The sequence below is a fragment of the Chiloscyllium plagiosum genome, unplaced genomic scaffold (genome assembly GCF_037043375.1).
Source record: "Chiloscyllium plagiosum isolate Xiang-an unplaced genomic scaffold, Cpla_swu_hap1 HiC_scaffold_13, whole genome shotgun sequence".
NCBI lineage: Eukaryota > Metazoa > Chordata > Chondrichthyes > Orectolobiformes > Hemiscylliidae > Chiloscyllium > Chiloscyllium plagiosum.
This window is the reverse complement of record NW_028270151.1, coordinates 22,198,628-22,217,737: the sequence shown is the minus strand read 5'-3', so window position 1 is coordinate 22,217,737 and position 19,110 is coordinate 22,198,628. Positions and strand designations below refer to the sequence as shown.

At 42.1% G+C, this 19,110-nt stretch overlaps 1 protein-coding gene across 1 annotated transcript in view; it reads left to right on the top strand.

The window, feature by feature from the left end:
- Positions 1–1,051: 1,051 nt before the first annotated feature.
- LOC122556139 (AP-2 complex subunit mu) overlaps positions 1,052–19,110 on the top strand; it is a 67,882-nt gene continuing 49,823 nt past the window's right edge. Inside the window, exon 1 of the mRNA XM_043702626.2 lies at positions 1,052–1,091. The gene's annotated coding sequence lies outside the window, so the exon portion shown is untranslated. The remainder of the gene's footprint in view (positions 1,092–19,110) is intronic.

Sequence of the window (19,110 nt, the reverse complement as noted above, 5' to 3'; positions counted from 1 at the left end):
TGGCACAAGGCATCTGATTTGTTGAAGTGATGCTGTTGTATCTGACCACCCCCTTGTGTTAGGCAAGGTTCAGGTGAAGTTGAATAAACCACAAACATATTGTCACAACAGCCATTTACAGCACAGAAACCGAAGGACAAGAATATGTCAGAAAGTATCCAGCTGACCTTCTCCAATAGAACTGAAGTATCACTGGGGTCAGGCAAAATTGAGAAACAATTGGTAATCTTCAAAAGTTGGATTAAACAGAGAGTAGGACCATCAATGGGAAGAGGAGGGGAGCCAACAAAGAATGATGGATCACTGTCCCAAGGTGGTAGTTGCTTGATGAAAGAACATTAGAGAAGAGCAAGAAATACCATGAAATGATGTTTGAACAAAGACAAAAAGATGATGACAATGACTGAAGACTGGATGAAGCCATGAAAAAGTACTGCAGGAGAGGTAGAGTGATAGATGCATAATCATGAAATGTGGCAGCCATTTTCTTCTCTTGGTGGTTAGTTAATGTTTAGAATTATCTGCTGCAAAAAGTTGTGGAAGATCAATCACTGAGTAAATTCAAGACAGAGATAGATAGATTTCTAGATTCTAATACCATCAACATGTATGCAGATAATGTGGGTAAAATTGATGTAGATATTCACGCATGATCCAAAATGATAGAACAGACACCTGTTGCTGTTTTTATGAACACCAGAGACATGTTATCTCATGAGAGCTAGTAAGTAGTACACGTTACATGGATTGTGAACTTAACAGCAGACTAACACTAAATTAGTATTCCTCCCACTGATATACAGATTACTGCTGAGTGGAGCTATTCGAATGCTTCTGAGTTAACCCTTTCAAGTCATTTCCCTTTACTGAGACCATTCTGTCCTTGAGCCCTTCCATTGTAGCCATTCTCAGTGAGCAAATGAATGAATGAATGAATGGGCTTGGCATCACTTATCTCTCTCTCATGGAGCGGCTCAAGGTCATGTGACGCGTGCGTGATGACGCCAAGTCCTCGTCATGTGACCCGCGGGGCAGCGGTGCTGAGGCAGGGAGGAGGCGGACATTTTGTGAGGAGCCGGCGCGAGCAGCGGGTAGGTGAGATCGAGCTGGGTCGACAGTGGGCTCAAGGCACAGGCATCCGATATTCTCCTGCATCCTGGGGTGCAGAGGTCTTAGTGGCTGTCAGCCTTGGGGTTGGTCGAGAATGAAGCAAGGACGAAAGGGAAAGTGGGGGAGGGTAACGGCGGCGGACATTTTGCGAAGGGCGGCCAACCTCCCTTCCCCCCTCCCCCCGATTTCTTTTTGGGGGGAGGGGGAAAGGAATGGGGATGGTGTTCGTGGGTGTGGCAGAAGATAACCCCCGATGGCAAGCCTGGCAGTCGGTGGGGTGGGGTGATCTGGCCTGCAGATGGTCCTTCTATCCTTATTGGAGGAGGAAAGGGCAATTATGAAATATTATAACTTAACTCCCCCGGGTGTGGGTGTTGCACCCACCTCAGTCCAAGGAGTGAGTTTAGGTTCCGCTGAATATCTTTCAATTCTGACTCAATTTCTTGGCTGCATTCAGTACTGAGAGAGAGTAGCAATGGCAAAGGTGCCCTCTGTTAAAAGACCCTCACCCCTCTCGTCCCCCCTCCCCCGGCAGCGGGTGCTAAAGGTAGTTGGCCATAGTGAGGTGCAGTGGAGGTGACCTGACCGTTTTCTTTTTACGTTCCCAAATCAATCTCATTGGAAAAAGGGAAGCCAAATTATCTATTTGCACAGATTTTGTCGTGGAATCTTCCTGTCTCTCAAATTGGATTTTGAGCTCTGTTCTTTAGATCAAAGTTGTCTGACCGCCTACTGTCTAGCCTGTGTTAGTTACTTTGTAATGGCTTGACATGGGAAAATCTACAGTATCTGAGGTTATCGGCCCACCATATTTGTGCTGGCTTCTCTTTCCTTCCTGGGGAGGTCTTAGTTGTAATGTATTTTAGATGGCCAATTCAGTTTATGGCTGGTCTCTGATTTGCAGCAATGTCTTATGTAATTTTGTCTCTGTGGTTTTATTACTTGTAAATGATTTTAACTTGAGTTCATTTTATTTGATCACTGGTTTAGAAATACTAGAATTACTTAACTCTGAAATAAGTGTTAACTCCTGTTGTGCAGTGTTAGAATCTACACTTTGGATATTTGGCAGAATAGTATTCTGGATCACATTGATCACTATTTATGTAAATGCAAAACTTTACATGTTTTCAACTACCTACCTTTCTTTAACGCCCTACCATTTATTTTCTTATTGGGTCTTTAAAAGAGAACTTGTTTAAATGCATGATTAAATATTCCTCTGCGATGTACTCTAGTAGTGCATTCTAAATCTGTTTTTTTTTGTCTGATCACCCTAAATTGCTGTCCTCTGATTCTTGGCAATTTTACCAATGGGAGTAGTCTCTCCCTATCTGTTTATTTCAGAATCTCATGATTATCAAACTCACTTTGACTAAGCAGTGAAGTCTGCTTGGGTAACAAGCTTGTCCTGATCTATGTAATTTACATCCTGTCTGGTTGTATCACAGTCATCAATTCTAATACCTAGTCCTATTAGGTATAAAGAAATGCATTCTATAAACTCAAAATATAGATGTAGTTTACAGTTGAGATGTGGATTTTAAATTTTTTGTTAACTTACAAAAGTGAACAAATGGGTTGGAAGCCAAGTTAATTTCAATTGGTTAGAGACAAACAAAAGCTGTTCTGAAGATGGGTTACACCTGAAACATTGATTTCTCCACCACCTACTGCTGCTTGGTTTGCTGTGTTCTTCTAGCCTTCTACTTGTCTTAAGTTAATTTCAATATCCAGGCTGAATGAGATAATTTATTTGCATCAAATGTTACCCTATCTATACTCCCATGTCACTGCAATGTATTGGCAGTTAACTTTTTGTTATCTATTCACTTGAAAAATAGTGGAAAATACCTACAATACAATTTGTTCACAAAATTGAATTTTATATTAAAGCAAAGTGCTGATGAGTGCAGACATTGAAGCAATGGACACTTATTTAATATCACCTACCTGCTTTGTTCATCCCACTTGAGATGCCACATTTTGTTGCATATCTAATATATTGGGAAGAGAAAACCAGTCATTGACCTGCAGCCTGAAATTTAGTTTAAATTGAATAGATGTATCAGTTGCATTTGGAGTGGATGTACTTTATTCAAACATTGCTTCCTAAAGGAACTCAGCTGAGATCCTGATCTAATATCTGAGCAATGCCATAAGAGGTCCATTGTTTCTTCCTTAAAAGTTGCTGATAAATCTGCCGATTTTCTGATTTCAACTACTGCAGAGTGCCTTTTTATTCGGATAAGTATGGACTCTGCTTGTCAATTTTGGATTTGATTTGAACCAGGGTGGAGTCCTGTTGGGGGTGACATCAAATAAATTCTGCTGCAGCAATGATGCATTTGACCTACACTTAATATCCTACTTTTTTTTTCTGATGCTTGTTATGGTCATTAACCGCACTGTTAAATTTGTTTTAATCTAGTTATGGAGTGATAATATTTTAAATGCAAAAACGGTACTGAAATCCCAGGTACTTATGAAGGGAATAAAGCCACATGATTGAGTTTGAACAAACAAAGTTTTATTCAAGCAAAACACATTTTACTATTAGTTACTGAATGTTACAATATCAACACTTGTTAGATTTCACATCGACTGTATCAAACCGAAAGTGGTGATTACGTCTGTTGGTCCAGTTAGAAAACATAGAACTTCTATAGTACAGAGGGGGCCATTCAGCCAAATTTGTCCATGCTGATCCAAAGTCACCCAGATGCCCACTCTAATCCCATCTTTCCTAAACCACCATAGTCCTGAAGCTTGGAGTACTTTTTAAAAACTGTTTAGGGTTTCTTCGTCGCCACCAACTCAGGCAGCAAATTTCAGACACTCACCACCCTCTGAGTAAGAAAAGATTTCCTCACGTCCCCTCTAATCTTTCTGTCACTTAACTTGAATCTATGAACCCTTTTGAATTCTCTGCCAAGGCAAACCAGTTCCTCTTGTCTGTTGTATCTCTACCCCTCTCAATTTTGTATAACTCAATAATGTCACCCCTGAGCCTTCTCTGTTTCAAGGGAAACAATCCCAGCAGCTACAGTTCTCCAGCCCTGGCAAAATTCCAATAAACCTTCTCTGCATTCTCTCCAGAGCAATTCTGTCCTTTCTGTAATGTGACCAGAACTATGAACAATATTCTAGTTGTGATCTCACCAGTGTCTTATACAGTTTAGTTATTATATCCCTATTTTTGTATATTGTACCTCTGCAAATGAAGGACAGCATTGCTTCTGCTGCCTTTATAACCTTATCTACCTGTGCTGCTACCTTTAGGAACTGTATGTTTCCCACCAAGATCGCTCACTTCATCCAACCCTCTCAATATGTTCCCATTTATAATGTATTCCCTTCTATTGTTTGATCTCTTTCAATTTGCCACTTTCCTGTTCACTACCATTTCAAGTGCACAGCTGTTCTCTACATGGCCAGTTTTTATATCATCTGCAGATTTCCCAATTGTGCCCCCCCAATTAAACTTCAATTTTTTAATGTATAAAACAAACAGCAGGGTCCCAACACTGTTCTTTGCAGAACTCCACTTGAAAGGCTTTCCATTTGCAGGGCAGCTGTTGACTATTACCCTTTGTTTCTTGTTACTAAGTCAACTGTGGATCCAATTTGACACATTACCCTGCATTCCATGGGCTTTTACTTTCTTGACCAGTCTGCTAAGTGTGACCTTGTCAGATGCGTTACCAAGATCCATGTACAGGTAGGCAACATTCACTACACTGTCTGCATCAATTCTCCTTGTAATTTTCTCAAAGAATACAATCAAATTTGCGAGGCATGACTTGCACTTAACAAAGCCATGCTGACTATCCCTGACTTGTTCATGCCTAAGTGATAAATTGGGATGGCGTGTTGGCTCAGTGGTTAGCACTGCTGCCTCTGCACCACAGACACAGGTTTGATTCCACCCTCAGGTGGCTGCAAACTCCACACAGCCATCTTTCTTATGTCTGTGTAGGCTTCCTCCTGCAGTCCAAAAATATGCAGGTTAGGTGAATTAGCCATGCTAAATTGTCCATAAGTGTCTAGCGATGGGCAGGTTAGATGCGTTAGCTGTGGACAATGCAGGGTTACAAGGGTGGGGGGGTTGGATCTAGGTGGGATGCTCTTCAGAGGGTCAGTGTGGATTTAATGGGCCAAATGGCCAGCTCCCACAATGTAGAGGTTCTATGAGGTCTCTTGGGATTGATTCTGGCAGTTTACCCACCACTGAAGTAAAACGAACTGGCCTAGACCTATGGCATTTCCTTTGTACCCTTTTTAAACAACAAAACCATATTTGCATTTCTACAATTGTCTGGCACCTCACCTGTCTTGAGAAGATTGGAAAATAATCCTCAGATCATTTGTTTCCTCCCTGAACACCAACATCTGAGGGAACAATACATTTGGCCCTGGTGACTTATCCAATTTCAAGGATAATTATTATGATTATTTTGTCCAATATTTCACATTGCTCTGCTTTGATTACCATTTTCACATCATCCCTTTCCTTTATGAATGAGGCAAAAAAATTAAAATTCTTGTATATCCGCTGCATCTTCACAAATGTTCCATTCTTTGGGTTTGAGAAGGCTTTGTTTAAGTCAAACTGTAACATCACGGGTTTAATTGTGCTTTCTTTGTCAGATTGGAATTTCTTCACTTGTGTGAATAATTAAAAAAACTAATGTTGACTAATTGCTCATCAGGTGGCAATTGGTTTTCATAGTCGGTCTGATAGCCAACTTATTTGTATTGATTTGGAGATGCCAGTGTTGGAATGGGGTGTGCAAAGTTTAAAAATAACAACAGGTTATAGTCCCAACAGGTTAAATTGGAAGCACTAGCTTTCGGAGAGCTGCTGCTTCATCGTGGTTGTGGAGTATAAGATTGTAAAATACAGAAGTTATAGCAAAAGGTTACAGTGTGATGTGACTAAAATTATAGATTGAAATTGTTTAAATCTCTCATCGGTTAGAATGACCATGTTGGTTTCAGTTCTTTCATATGTAAATTGCAAACTTTTACATTCTCAAGTGAACTTTAACAATTGGTGTCATGTTGGTCCAGATAATGTATTGAAGATGTGAGCTTCCCTGTGAGGCTCTGTGCTACTGTGGTCAGGCTGGTTCTAATCTAAAGAATGGATTTACAGAATTGCTCTAATTAGTGTTTTAAAATGAAGGTAAAAACATAACTGGTTAGGAAGTAGATTAAATGCTTTAGCCATGATTTGGAGATGCCTGTGTTGGACTTCGGTGTACAAAATAACAAATCACACAACAGGTTTAATTGGAAGCACTAGCTTTCGGAGCGCCGCTCCATCAGGTGATTCTGGTTTTAGCCATACATCTGTGGTCAGCAGGAAGTGATTCCTGCGAAATGGGGGAGTAGAACTGGACCTGTAACCTTTGAAAAGCAATTGATCAGGTTCAAACAGATTTCTCGGACAGATATATTTCCTACATTCTGCTACTTAAATCTGGGAAGCACCAAAACTTTTGTTTTGGATGTAGGTTTGCTCGCTGAGCTGGAAGGTTTGTTTTCAGATGCTTCATCACCATACTAGGTAACATTGTATGTGAGCCTCTGGATGAAGCACTGGTGGCATGGTCAACTTTCTGTATATATGTTTGGGTTTCCTTGGATTGATGTCATTTCCTGTGGTCATGCCATTTCCCATGGTAATGTCATTTCCTGTTCTTTTTCTCACGGGGTGGTAATACTTTTCAAGTACTGTAACAAACACTACATTGGACAAACAGGCAGAAAACTAGCCGCCAGGATACATGAGCATCAACTAGCCACAAAAAGACATGACCCACTCTCACTAATATCCTTACATACAGATGAGGAAAGGCACCACTTCGACTGGGACAACACATTCGTCCTAGGACAAGGCAAACAGAGGCATGCACGAAACTTCTAGAAGCATGGCAGTCCAACCAGAACTCTATCAACAAACATGTTGTCTTGGATCCCATTTACCACTCCCTGAGAAATAGAACAGAAAATGACATCACCGACCCAAGGAAACCCAAACATATAAATAGGAAGCGGGCCATGCCACCAGTGCTTCATCCGGAAGATGTTACCTAGTATGGTGATGAAATGCCTGAAAACTAACTTCTACCTCAGCAAGCAAACCTACATCCAGAACCTCGACCTGAGCTACAAATCTTCTCAAAACTTGCTTTTTGTTTTTGTCTGGTTGAAATGGATTAGATTATCCTTCGTGTACTTTGATAAGTGTTTGCCCATCTCTTTCTTAATTTATAGCTAGGAATTAATACCTAGCAGATTTAGGCCTATCAGTCAGAGTCTACTCCACCATTTGATTATGGCTGGTACGTTTATCAACCCCATTTTCCTGCTTTCTAACTCTTGAGACCTTATTAACAAAGAACCTATCCAGCTTTGTCTTATATACACTCAATGACTTGGCATTCATAGCCTTCTGCAAAGAATTCTGCAGATTAACCACCCTCTGGCTCGAGACATTCCTCTTCATCTCAGTTTGAAAGGGTCATGCCTTCACTCTGAGGCTATGCCCTTGGGTCCTGGTCCATCAATCTACCCAGGCCTTTCAGATCTCCAAGTCTCAATGAGAATCCATCTCCCCAAAACTCTTGAGTGAGGTCCCAGAGTCCTCAACTGCTCCTTGTATGACAATCCCTTTATCCCAAGGTCGATCTTGTAAACCTCTGGGCCACCTTCAAGCCAGCACATCCCCCTTAGATACAGGGCCCAGATATGCTCTCAATATATCAAATGTAATCTGACTAAGCCTTAGCCTCAGCACTACAGCTCTGCTGTTGTATTCCAGTGCTCTTGAAATGAGTACTAACACTGCATTTGCCTTTCCAATTGTCAAATGAGCCAGCATCTTAGTCATAAGAGAATCCTGACTAGGGCTCCTGAGTATCTTTGTGTCTCAGATTTCCAAAGCCTTTCCCCATTTAGAAAATAACCTATGTCTCTCTCCATCCTTCCTACCAAGGTGCATATTCTCTTACTTTCCCATATTGTATTCCATCTGCATTTTATTGCCCACTGTCTTAGCCTTCTGTAGCCTTCCAGGTTCCTCAACACTACCCGTCCGTCCAGCTATCTCAGTTTCCTCTGCAAACTTGGCAATAATGCCCTCGGTTCCTTTATCCAGATTGTTAATGTATAAAGTGAATTGGTGTCGTCCCAATCCTGACCCCTGTGGAACTCCTTTAGTTACTGGCTGCCATCCTGAAAAAGACCTCTTTATCCACGCTATCTGCCTTTTGCTATTCATCCAATCCTCAGTACAGAACAACCTGGATTATCCGAGCATTTATTATCCAAATTTTGGAACACGTGAACAAGATCTCGAGGTTCTGTCAAAACGCTATCCATTATCCAAACAATCCGTTATGTGAACAAAATGTTCCCCACCCATTTGTTCACATTCAAGGTTGTTCTCTACATGCAAGTACAGGGGAACCTCGATTATCCGAAATGAGATAGGCAGGCACTATTTTGTTCAGATAATTGATTTATTCGGTTAATCGATTTAAATGCCTTTCCTCAAATGACTGCCCCATCCCCGTCCAGCAATGCCCCCACCTGCCCCATCCCTGTCCAGCACAGCCCCCACCCTTCTTCAAGGCAGCTGGACTGAACACCAGCAATAAGACTGCTGCTGCCTTTGTGGGGTAAGTCTCCAAATAGCGCGCGCACAGCCACATACACAACTTCTTACTACAACCTTTTGACAGCTTTCACCTCTGCCCCTTGACAGAACACTGTTGGTCAGATTCTCTGGGGAAGGGGGTGATTTTAGGCTTCACCCCTCTGTACAACTCCAGAGAAAGTGTGGGGAGAGAGAAAGGGCGAGAGGTCAGTCATTTGGCGATGGTGCCTGTTTAATCACTGTAAACAAAAGATGTGATCACTGGAAACTCATCTTTGTAATGTTTCTATCGGGACCTCGAGATCTCCTTCGGATAATTGGTATTCAGATAATCGAGGTTCCTCTGTACTTAGCCCCTAACGCCATCGGCTCTTATTTAGCAGCTTCTTGCTTGGCACTTTGTCAAAGATGAGGGTGCTTTGCTGTGAAAACTCTCATTCTTTGATCCTTTGAACATTAAAATATCTAAATACAATTGGGATTATATTTTTTTAAGCTTGGAGTTTTACATAATTCAGTGATTGGCAAGGTTGCTAATCATGTTTCTGAAGGAGATTTCACATTGTCTAGCACTGCTGAAATAAGTAGAGGACTTGTCATTGGATACAGCATTTTGAGGTCTTGGAGCAACAGACCAAATTGTTATTTGAAGTGCTGAATAAGTATTGGTGTCAGCGGGTGAGTGACGTGCTTCTGTCTTATTTGTATCAGATAACTCTGGTCTTGTTTCAGAATTTGAATTTGAATTCTGTATTTGCTTGAGAGATAACAAATCAGGCTTCCTCAATGTAAACAGTTGATGGAAAAAAGCACATCTAGGAGGAAAAAACCAAATTGAAAATGAATGTGCCAAACAAGCATTTAAACTGACCATAACTTGCTTATTTCTAAATATATGCACAGGTGGATAGTGGTCAAGGCAGCATACAGTATGCTTGCCTTCATCGGACGGGAAATTGAGTATAAACGCTGGCAGGTAAAGTTAAAATTGTACGAGACTTTGGTTCGACTGCATTTAGAATATTGTGTACATTTCTGGTTGCCACATTACCAAAAGGATGTGGACACTTTGGAGAGGGTATGGAGAAGGTTTATGAGTACGTTGCCTGGTATAGAAGATGCTAGCTATGAAGAGAGGTTGAATAGGTTAGGATTGTTTTCATTAAAGATTTGGTGGGGGATTTAATTGAAGTCTACAAAATCTTGAAAGGACTGTGGATAGCGATAAGCTTTTTCCCCAGGGTGGGAGATTCAAGGTGAGAAGTGAAAAGTTTAAGGGGGATACATGTGGAAAGTACTTTACACAGGGTGGTTGGTGCCTGGAACGCATTACCAGCAGAGGTGCTAGAGGAAGGCTCGGTCGATTAATTTAAGGTGAGTCTGGACAGATGCATGAGTAGGTAGAGAGCAGAGGGATAAAGATGCTTAGGATTTGGGCAATAGGTTTAGACAATGGATTTGGATCAACTCGGGTTTGGAGGGCCAAAGGGTCTGTTCCTGGGTTGTAAATTTTCTTTGTTCATGTTGTGATTTAAATACACTGAGGATCGCTCCAGGTTGACTAGATTGGGTAGTCAGCATGGATTTACACAAAGGAAATCACTCTTGGAAAATCTTCTGGAATTTTTCAAGGTTGTAACTAGTAGGGTTGACAAAATGGAGGCAGCAAATGTGGTTTATTTATATTATCAGAACACTTTTGAGAAGATCCCACACAATGCTAGCACATAAAATTTAAGTACGTTGGGGGTGGTGTACTGAATTGGACAGAACTGGTTAGTAGATAGGAAACAGTAGGAATAGACATGACTTCTTCCACGTGACATTGTGACTAGTGGGGTACCACAGGGATCGGTCCTTGGATCCTAGTTCCCAATATGTATTAGTAACTTAGATGAGCGAACTAATTATAATTACTCTGCATGCAAGCAGCACAAAGCTGGGTGGAAGAGTGAATTGAGAAGAATGCAGAGATGAGTTGTGGGCAAGTGATGGCAAATTAAGTGTAGTGTGGGTAAATGAAAGATTTTCAACTTTGATAGCAGAACCAGGAAGGCAGATCATTATCTGAATGGTGACAGATTGGCAAAGGGGCAGGGTGTGAGAAGACCTAAATGTCCTTATATACCAGTTGCTGAAAGTAAGCTTGCAGGTGTGCATTGCCTTCATAGTGAGAGGTTCAAGTACAGGGGCAGGGATGCCTTGCTGTAATTGTACTCTGCCTTTGTGAGACCACATCTGGAGAATTACATAGAGTTTTGGTCTTCATTGAGGAAAGATGTTCTGCTGATGGTGGGAATGTAACAAAAGCTTACCAGACTGATTTCTGGGATGGCAGGATTGACATGGAGAGACTGGATCAGTTCGGACCATATTCAGTGGAGTTTAGAGGAATAAGGTATTGTCCCATTTCCCCCCTCAGTAAAACGCTCAGAGACACAGTAGTTTTACCTCCTTCATCTTTATTCTGGGCCCTGAAGGGAAAGAGAACATTCGCACATGTGCGCAGACGTAGAAGTTCACGGCCTTCTCTGGAACAGCGGTTTCTCAATGAACTATATAGTAATTTTATGGGGAGGAGCATCCAGATAAGGCAGCATACATATTAATTGCAAGACCATTACAATCAAAAGGCTAAGCCCTTTAGTGTTGTACAATGAATGTTCTTAACCTTGTTAACTGGATTCGTACAATGGATACTTTTTCCCCTTGTTAGCTGACCTTGCATACTGAATGCTTCCAATATTGTTACATGGGCTGTACATAATGACTGCTTTTCCACCTTGTCAACCCATCACCCTTTCCTCCAGCATCCCATTGTTAACTGTAAGTTCTTTTCTGCTCTGAGTCATGCTCAGCTGAACCACTTCTTTCAGAAAACTCAGAACTTCACTCTTTCCCTGCCTGCTTATATCCTATACATATTCTCAGAGGGGGTAATCCAATCAAAACCAGTAAGATTCTAACACAAGTATATAGGATGAATGCAGCAGTCATGTTGCTGAGGACTTGAAAGCCTAGAATAATTTAAGGTCACAGTTTAAGGATGTGGGATAAGTTGGTAAATGGCAGTCATTTAGGATTGAGATGAGAAGAAATTTCTTTACCTCGAATTGGTGAACCTGTGTCATTCTCTGCCACTGAAATCAATATAAGCCAATAATCTGAATATTTTCAATAACGATTTAGATATAGTTCTTGGGGGCTAAGAGGATCAAAGGGTATGAGGAGAGAATGGGAGCAAGATATTGAATTGGATGATCAGGTATGATATTGAATGTCGTAGCAGGAGCAAAGGGCCAAATAGCTTATTTATTTTTTTGCTTTCTAAAAGTGGTTGTCTGCTCAGTGAAGGAAATAAGCATTTTTGACCAAGTGCATAGTTTGATGCTATATCCATATACCGTTAATGGCTATTCATGATTAGTATTAGGCACAAACTGGAGTCCTGTTTTGAAGGTTACATTTAAAGCTCTTCCCATCCATGACTCTTCCAGTTCTTCTTAACTCTGCTGTTGCTGTTTTTGCTAGCAGCAGCATCTCTGAAAAGGTCACTCAAAATTTCATGTTTTACTGCATCACACTTTGAGAAATTCTTCGTTCATCACTTAGAGTTTTCAACACTCTCTCCATCAATACAATTCCATTTGTCCTTCACCCAGCAGTATGTGTTCTTGAAAGGTTGAGTCTGCTGACTGCAGGGCATCAAGTAATTTTTGTTTCCTTTCGTGGATCTTCCTTTTCTCCTACCTGCCACCTCCGAAAGCAAACTTCACAAAAGACCTCTAGCAATTTTATTTTGCTAGATTCAGTGAGGTTTTAGTGGAAGATTTGACATATCACTTTATACATACCTTTCCTGCAGATGCATTACAGCATACTGTTACAGGCACATCCTGGCTTCCTCCCTCAACATAAAATGTGAGCATGACCATTCTATTCTTGCATTACACATTCCCACAAGGACTATCTGAAGCAATGAAATATTGATTGTAACAAAGATCATAGGCCAGTCTATCAAATACATCACAGTCTATTTCATTGGTGTGTCAAAGAAATTCAATTAGAGCTTGAAGTACACATAATGTCTGAATAAAAACCCACTGGAGAGTAGTTATTGAAAAATCTAACTCCACTCATGATTGTAATGATGTGAGAAGTAACTTTTCATGATTTCTAGGTCTTCTGATAGTTGATGCTTGGAAATTTTACAAGGCTGCAAAGTAAAAGGTAAAGTTACCCTAGACCGACCTGACTGCAATTTCTCTCATTAGAGGGCGATGACTGGTGGCTTAACCTTAAGGTCACTATGCCTCAGGTGAGGGTCCCTAATGGTAGCTGTGTCAGCTGTGTTACCTGACAGGAAGACAGCTAACGATCCGCATCCATGAACATCAACTAGCCACGAAATGACACGACCAGCTATCTCTAGTAGCCACACACGCAAACGACAAGCAACATGAATTTGACTGGGACAACACTACCATTATAGGGCAAGCGAAACAAAGAACAGCCAGGAAATTCCTAGAAGCATGGCACTCATCCACAAACTCCATCAACAAACACATAGACCTGGACCCAATATACCGGCCAGTACAGCAGACAGCTGAAACTGACAACCGGCAGGGGCAGGCCACTATAAATGCCGGAGGAAACACCACAGAAGCGCTTCACAGGAGGCTCCCAAGCATTGAGGATGTTACCTAGACAGGGGACGAAACGTTTGCAACAAAAACCTCCAGCTAGGCGAACAGAACCACAGCAGTGGAATAGAAGTTTCCTGTGTGTTGATTTATAAAGCTTGGATAGCTCACCATCCTGGTTAGCAACTACGTGAAGTAGTTTGACAAGCTCCTGTTAATTCAAACTGCAACATTTGAAGAATGTAGCATAGCATCTATTTGAGGGTAGATAGGAACAGGTAACCAATTCTGGCAAGTTCCACATTTCAAGGCTGAATAAGATTAAGAAACTATGTTTCAGTGTCCACTGTCTGAGCCCTTTACTGTTCCAAATTTGATCCACAGTTCACAATTTTCAGGATACAAAATGGCAGGAATAACAGATCATCTGACTCAGTGGATGGATGTTTAAGCAAAAGGAGAAGGAGATTTGTTATCTTGACCTAAGATGATCCAATATCAGGCCAGTTCTTTTTACCTGACAGAGCGTTTTACCTGGATACCCGTTTTGGTTTTGAAAAAGCTGTAAGAAATCCCATGTTCACTCCACTGTTGGTTGTTGCAATATGGATTCACTTTTTCTGAAGTGAAGCTCCCATAGAAATATTGAAACGGTTGCGAGCTTAGCTGGAGATTCTCTCATTTGATTTGAATGAGGTCAGTTTGAAATTCTACTTCAGACTGATTTAATTTGTGGAATGTAGGCATTACTGCTGTTGTCTTCGCAATCTTAGAAGACCAGCCATTCAGGATCCAGATGAGAAACTCTTCATGCACGTGTTGAGTTCTCTACTGTAGTAAACTTTGGATGGTAAATTATTGTCTGTATTCAAGATGGAGATTGTAGATTTTTGGACATGAAGGCAATTTGTGGTGATAGTGCAGGAAAGTAATGTTGAGGTGCAACATAAGAAAAAGGAGCAGATTATGTCCATTAAACTTGTTCTGCCATTCCATGCAATCATGACTGATTTTGGGATTCAATTTCATTTTCATGCACTCTTCTCTTTCCCATAACTCCCTGTGACCCCAAAAGCTCTCCCTCAGCCTTAATTATTTTCAATGTTGTGTTTTCACAATCTTCTGGGGTAGAGAATTTAAAAACTTCACAATATTTTCAGTGGATAAATTTATTTTTTATCTTAGTCCTAATAGATCAGTCATCCAGTTATGCTGAGACTTTTCTACATTCCTAGCCAGGGAGAAACAAATCTGTCTGCTTGTCAAGGCCTTTCAGAATCTTGTAACTTTGTTTCAATGAGAACTCTTCACATTTTCAGTTTGAACTACAAAGAATACAGGCACACTTTACTCGGCCTCTCATCACAGGCCGACCCCCTCATTCCAAGGACTAATGACCTGAATCATTCTTCTACTTCTAAATAATCACCTACTGTCACCTTGAAAGCCCCAATTAAATGTGTTTCAACATTAATTCTTTTCCCTCCCCATATGTTGTCAGACCTGCCTCCATTTTCCAGCAAATTTTGTTTATGCTTTCACAATCCATATGTACCACCTCTATTTGGCCAAGTTTATGCTCACTTTGAACAACAGATTCTTAATTCCTCTTGTTTTGTTTTCTACCGATCAAAGAAGTGGTCATGGGTACCTTCATCATTCTACCTATCTCTTCATAGGTTAGGTGGAAAAATTCCTTGTTCCAATCCTACCTGGGTCCCTCCCCATAACTCATTCCCTGCCACATTGATAACATAATCAGTGCTGCTTTCTCTCTCTCTCTCTCTCTCTCTCTCTCTCTCTCTCTCTCTCTCTCTTTTCCCCCCCCCCTTTAGCACCGGAAAGATTTATTAATTTCACTTGCAGTCCTCACCCTACTTTTAGCCTTCAACTTCTGTCTCTGACTCCTCCCTGGACATCTCGGAAATGGATAGACCCCTCACCAATATCTACTGCAAACCTACCAACCCCACAGTTACCTGAGCTGTACATCCTTGCACCCTCTTTCTTGTAAAGACACAATACCATTCTCAGTTTCTTTGTCTCCATCTATTCTGTTGATCTCCTCTTCCACAGGGGTGCTTAGAATGTCCACCTTTTTCCTCAACTGACGATTCCCCACCAGTGTGGTTAACTGGACTCTTAACCACTCTTGACCCATTTCTGCCACTTGTGCCCTCACCCCTCCTCTCTTCACCAGGTCCTCACTTTCCACCCCACTAGTATCTGCATCCACAGGACCATAAGCCACCATTAGGGGCACATTCCCATTCCCGACCTGGTTAGCATTTTGAAGAGACTGTGTTTTCTCCAGGGCAACCTAGTCCACTCCCCCTCCACTCCCTACACCTCCACAGCACCTTCACGTTTCTTCATAGAAGGTGCAACACTTGTCCATTTGTCTCCTCCCTCCTTGTAATCCATGGCTTCACACATACCTTCCCGATGCAGCAGTGATTTACCAGCACTTCACTCTAAGAAAGTGAGGGCCGCAGATGCTGGAGAGTTAGAGTCGAAAAGGGTGGCGTTGGAAAAGCACAGCAGGTCAGGCAGCACTCTAGCAGAAGAGTCGATGTTTTGGGCATAAACCCTTCACTTGACTCAATCTAGTCCACAGTATTAGCTGTTCACAATATGGTCTCCTGTACATCGAGGAGCCAAAATGCATATTGAATGACTGCTTTGTGGAATACCTGCATTCTGTCCATTAAAAATGACTGAGTTTTAGTTGCCTGCCACGTCAACATACCATCTTGTTCCTGTCTTGGGGCTGCTGCAGCACTCCGAGGCTTGGTGCAGGCTGAAAGAACAGCATTTCATTATTCACTTGGGGATTTTGCAGCCTTAGGTTAAGAATTTGAGCCTGAACACTTCCTTAATCTATTCCCAAATCTCAAGTCCTGTCATGACATGAGCATTTTCACCTACTTATGGTCACTATTATCAGCTTTTCCTCTTTTCTGCCTTATTATCAACTATCACTTTACCTGCCTAACTTTCTTAATCTGTTTGGGCTATGTCTGTCCCCCCCCCCCATCCACTCACTCCTTACTTAACCCTGTCATCAGCATAAATATCACTTTTTTTAGATTGCTTAGTGTGGAAACAGGCTCTTCGGCCCAACAAGTCCACACCGACCCTCTGAAGAGCAACCCACCCAGACCCACTCCCTTACATTTACCCCTTCACCTAACACTACAGGCAATTTACCATGGCCAATTCACCTAACCTGCACATTTTTGGACTGTGGGAGGAAACCCACGCAGACACAGGGAGAATGTGCAAACTCCACACAGACAGTCGCCTGAGGCGGTAATTGAACCCGGGTCTCTGGTACTGAGAGGCAGCAGTGCTAAGCACTGTGCCACCGTGCTGCCCATCTTCCTACCTACTGTCATTTGATGAAGAGTCATAATCTTAACACAGGAGCAGTAATTAGGCCATTCAGCCCATTGGGTCACTGGACTCTATGTTAGTGCTGCTTTCTCTCAACAGATACTGCTACCCTTGATATTGTCCAACATTTAAAAAATTTGTATGGTATCATGTAGCTGAGAAACAGGCCTTTCAGCCCATCATGTTTGTGCTGACCAACAAACACTAAACTACAAAAATAACATTTACTTGCCCTTGTTCCATAGCCTACCATGTCCCGTTATTTTAGATACCCATTTGCTGCTTAAATGTTGAGAGTATCTGCTTCCACTGCCCCTGCAGGCAGCATATTCTATTTTTCTACCACTCTTTGGGTGGAAATAAAACTCCTGAACCACTTGCTTCTCACATTAAACTTGTGCTGTCTGGTCTTAGATGTTTGCCATGGGGAAGAAATTTTCATGATCTACTCTGTCCAAGTCTCTGCTAATTGTATATTCATCAATCAGATACCCCTCTCTGTTCCAAAAAAACCAAACCTATTCTATTCTGTCTCCGCATAGCTGAGACATTCCTAGGCAATATCCTACTGAATTGCCCCCACACCGTTTCTGATAGTATAGTTCCAGAACTGCACATGGTATATCCCATCACTGGCCCAACTGTGTTGTATAAAGTTGTAACAAGGTTTCCTTGCTGCTTGGTGGGCACGGTGGCTCAGTGGTTAGCACTGCCTCACAGCACCAGGGTCCTGGGTTCGTTTCCCACCTGTGTGGAGTTTGCACATTCTCCCTGTGTCTGCGTGGGTTTCCTCCGGGTGCTCTGGTTTCCTCCCACGATCCAAAGACATGCAGGTCAGGTGAATTGGCCATGCTAAATTGCCCACAGTGTTAGGTGTGTTAGTCAGGGGTAAATATAGGGTAGGGAATGGGTTTGGGTGGGTTTCTCTTCGGAGGGGCGGTGTGGACTTGTTGGGCCGAAGGGCCTGTTTCCACACTATAAAGAATCTAATCTAATATGAGAATCTAATCTATTCTAAGCCCTGGTTACTGAAGGTGAGCATCCCACGTGCTTCGTTCACCACCCTGTCGACGTGTGCTGACATCTTCAGTGATATAAACTTATACACCAAGCTCCCTTTGCTACTTAGTACTTGGGGATCTAACATTCCTTGTCCATTTCTTCCCTTATTAGACTTCCCAAATTACATCAATGTGCACTTATGGGAATTAAATTCCATCTGCTGTTATTCTGCCAATTTACCAGCTGAGCAATATTAGACTGTATCCTGAGACCATACTCTCTAGAATACCTACAGTGTGGAAACAGGCCCTTTAGCTGAACAAGTCCACACCAACCCTCCAAAGAGTAACCCACCCAGACCCATTCCCTTATTACTCTACACTTACCGCAGACTAATGCGCCTGATCTGCACATCCCTGAACACTATGGGCAATTTAGCAGGGCCAGTTCACCTAACCTGCACATCTTTGGACTGTGGAAGGAAACCGGAGCACCTGGAGGAAACCCACGCAGATATGAAGAATGTGCACACTCCACAGACAGTCACCTGAGGATGGAGTTGAACCCGGGTCCCTGGCACTGAGAGGCAACAGTGCTAACCACAGGGCCACCGAGCTGAGTCATAAGGGTATACAGAATGGAAACAGACCTTTTGGTCCAATTCGTACATATTGAACAGATAGGCTCGGGATTCATGTTTATGGGATTTCCTTGCTCCTCTATTCCCAGCCCTGGCTATTGAAGGTAAGCATCCCATGTGCCAATTCCCTATTGCTTAAAACTTGAAGTTTTGAACTAGAATCATAAAATCTGTAGTGTAGAAACAGGCCATTCAACTCATTGACACCACACTGACCCTCCAAAGAGTATCGCATCCAGACCCAATCCCTGTTACCTTGCACTTCCCATGGCTAGTACACCAAGCCTGCAAAACCTTGGGCGCTAGAACCAAACATTTTTAGCAGCTTGTTTGGCCACTTTACATGCCTTGGTAACTGTCAGTAGTGTTGGTCTGATGATGAAGCCGTGTATAGACCTGGACATTGAAAGGATTGTCAAATTTCAGTCGGTATTAAGGCTGGAACATAAACCCAGTAATTAGTTAAAATGAAGTCTCAAGTCATAACGCAATCGATCTCTTGACTCGTCCAGTCTACTTTGTCCGTGCAGTGGTGCCATTTGTTTCACTCTTGTAAAAAAATTAATTACAGTCAAATGATTTCGAGTCCGCCGCATCCGGAAGTGTAACTGGTATTGCTACATTTGAACAACTTGCTTGCTCCCGTTGAATGG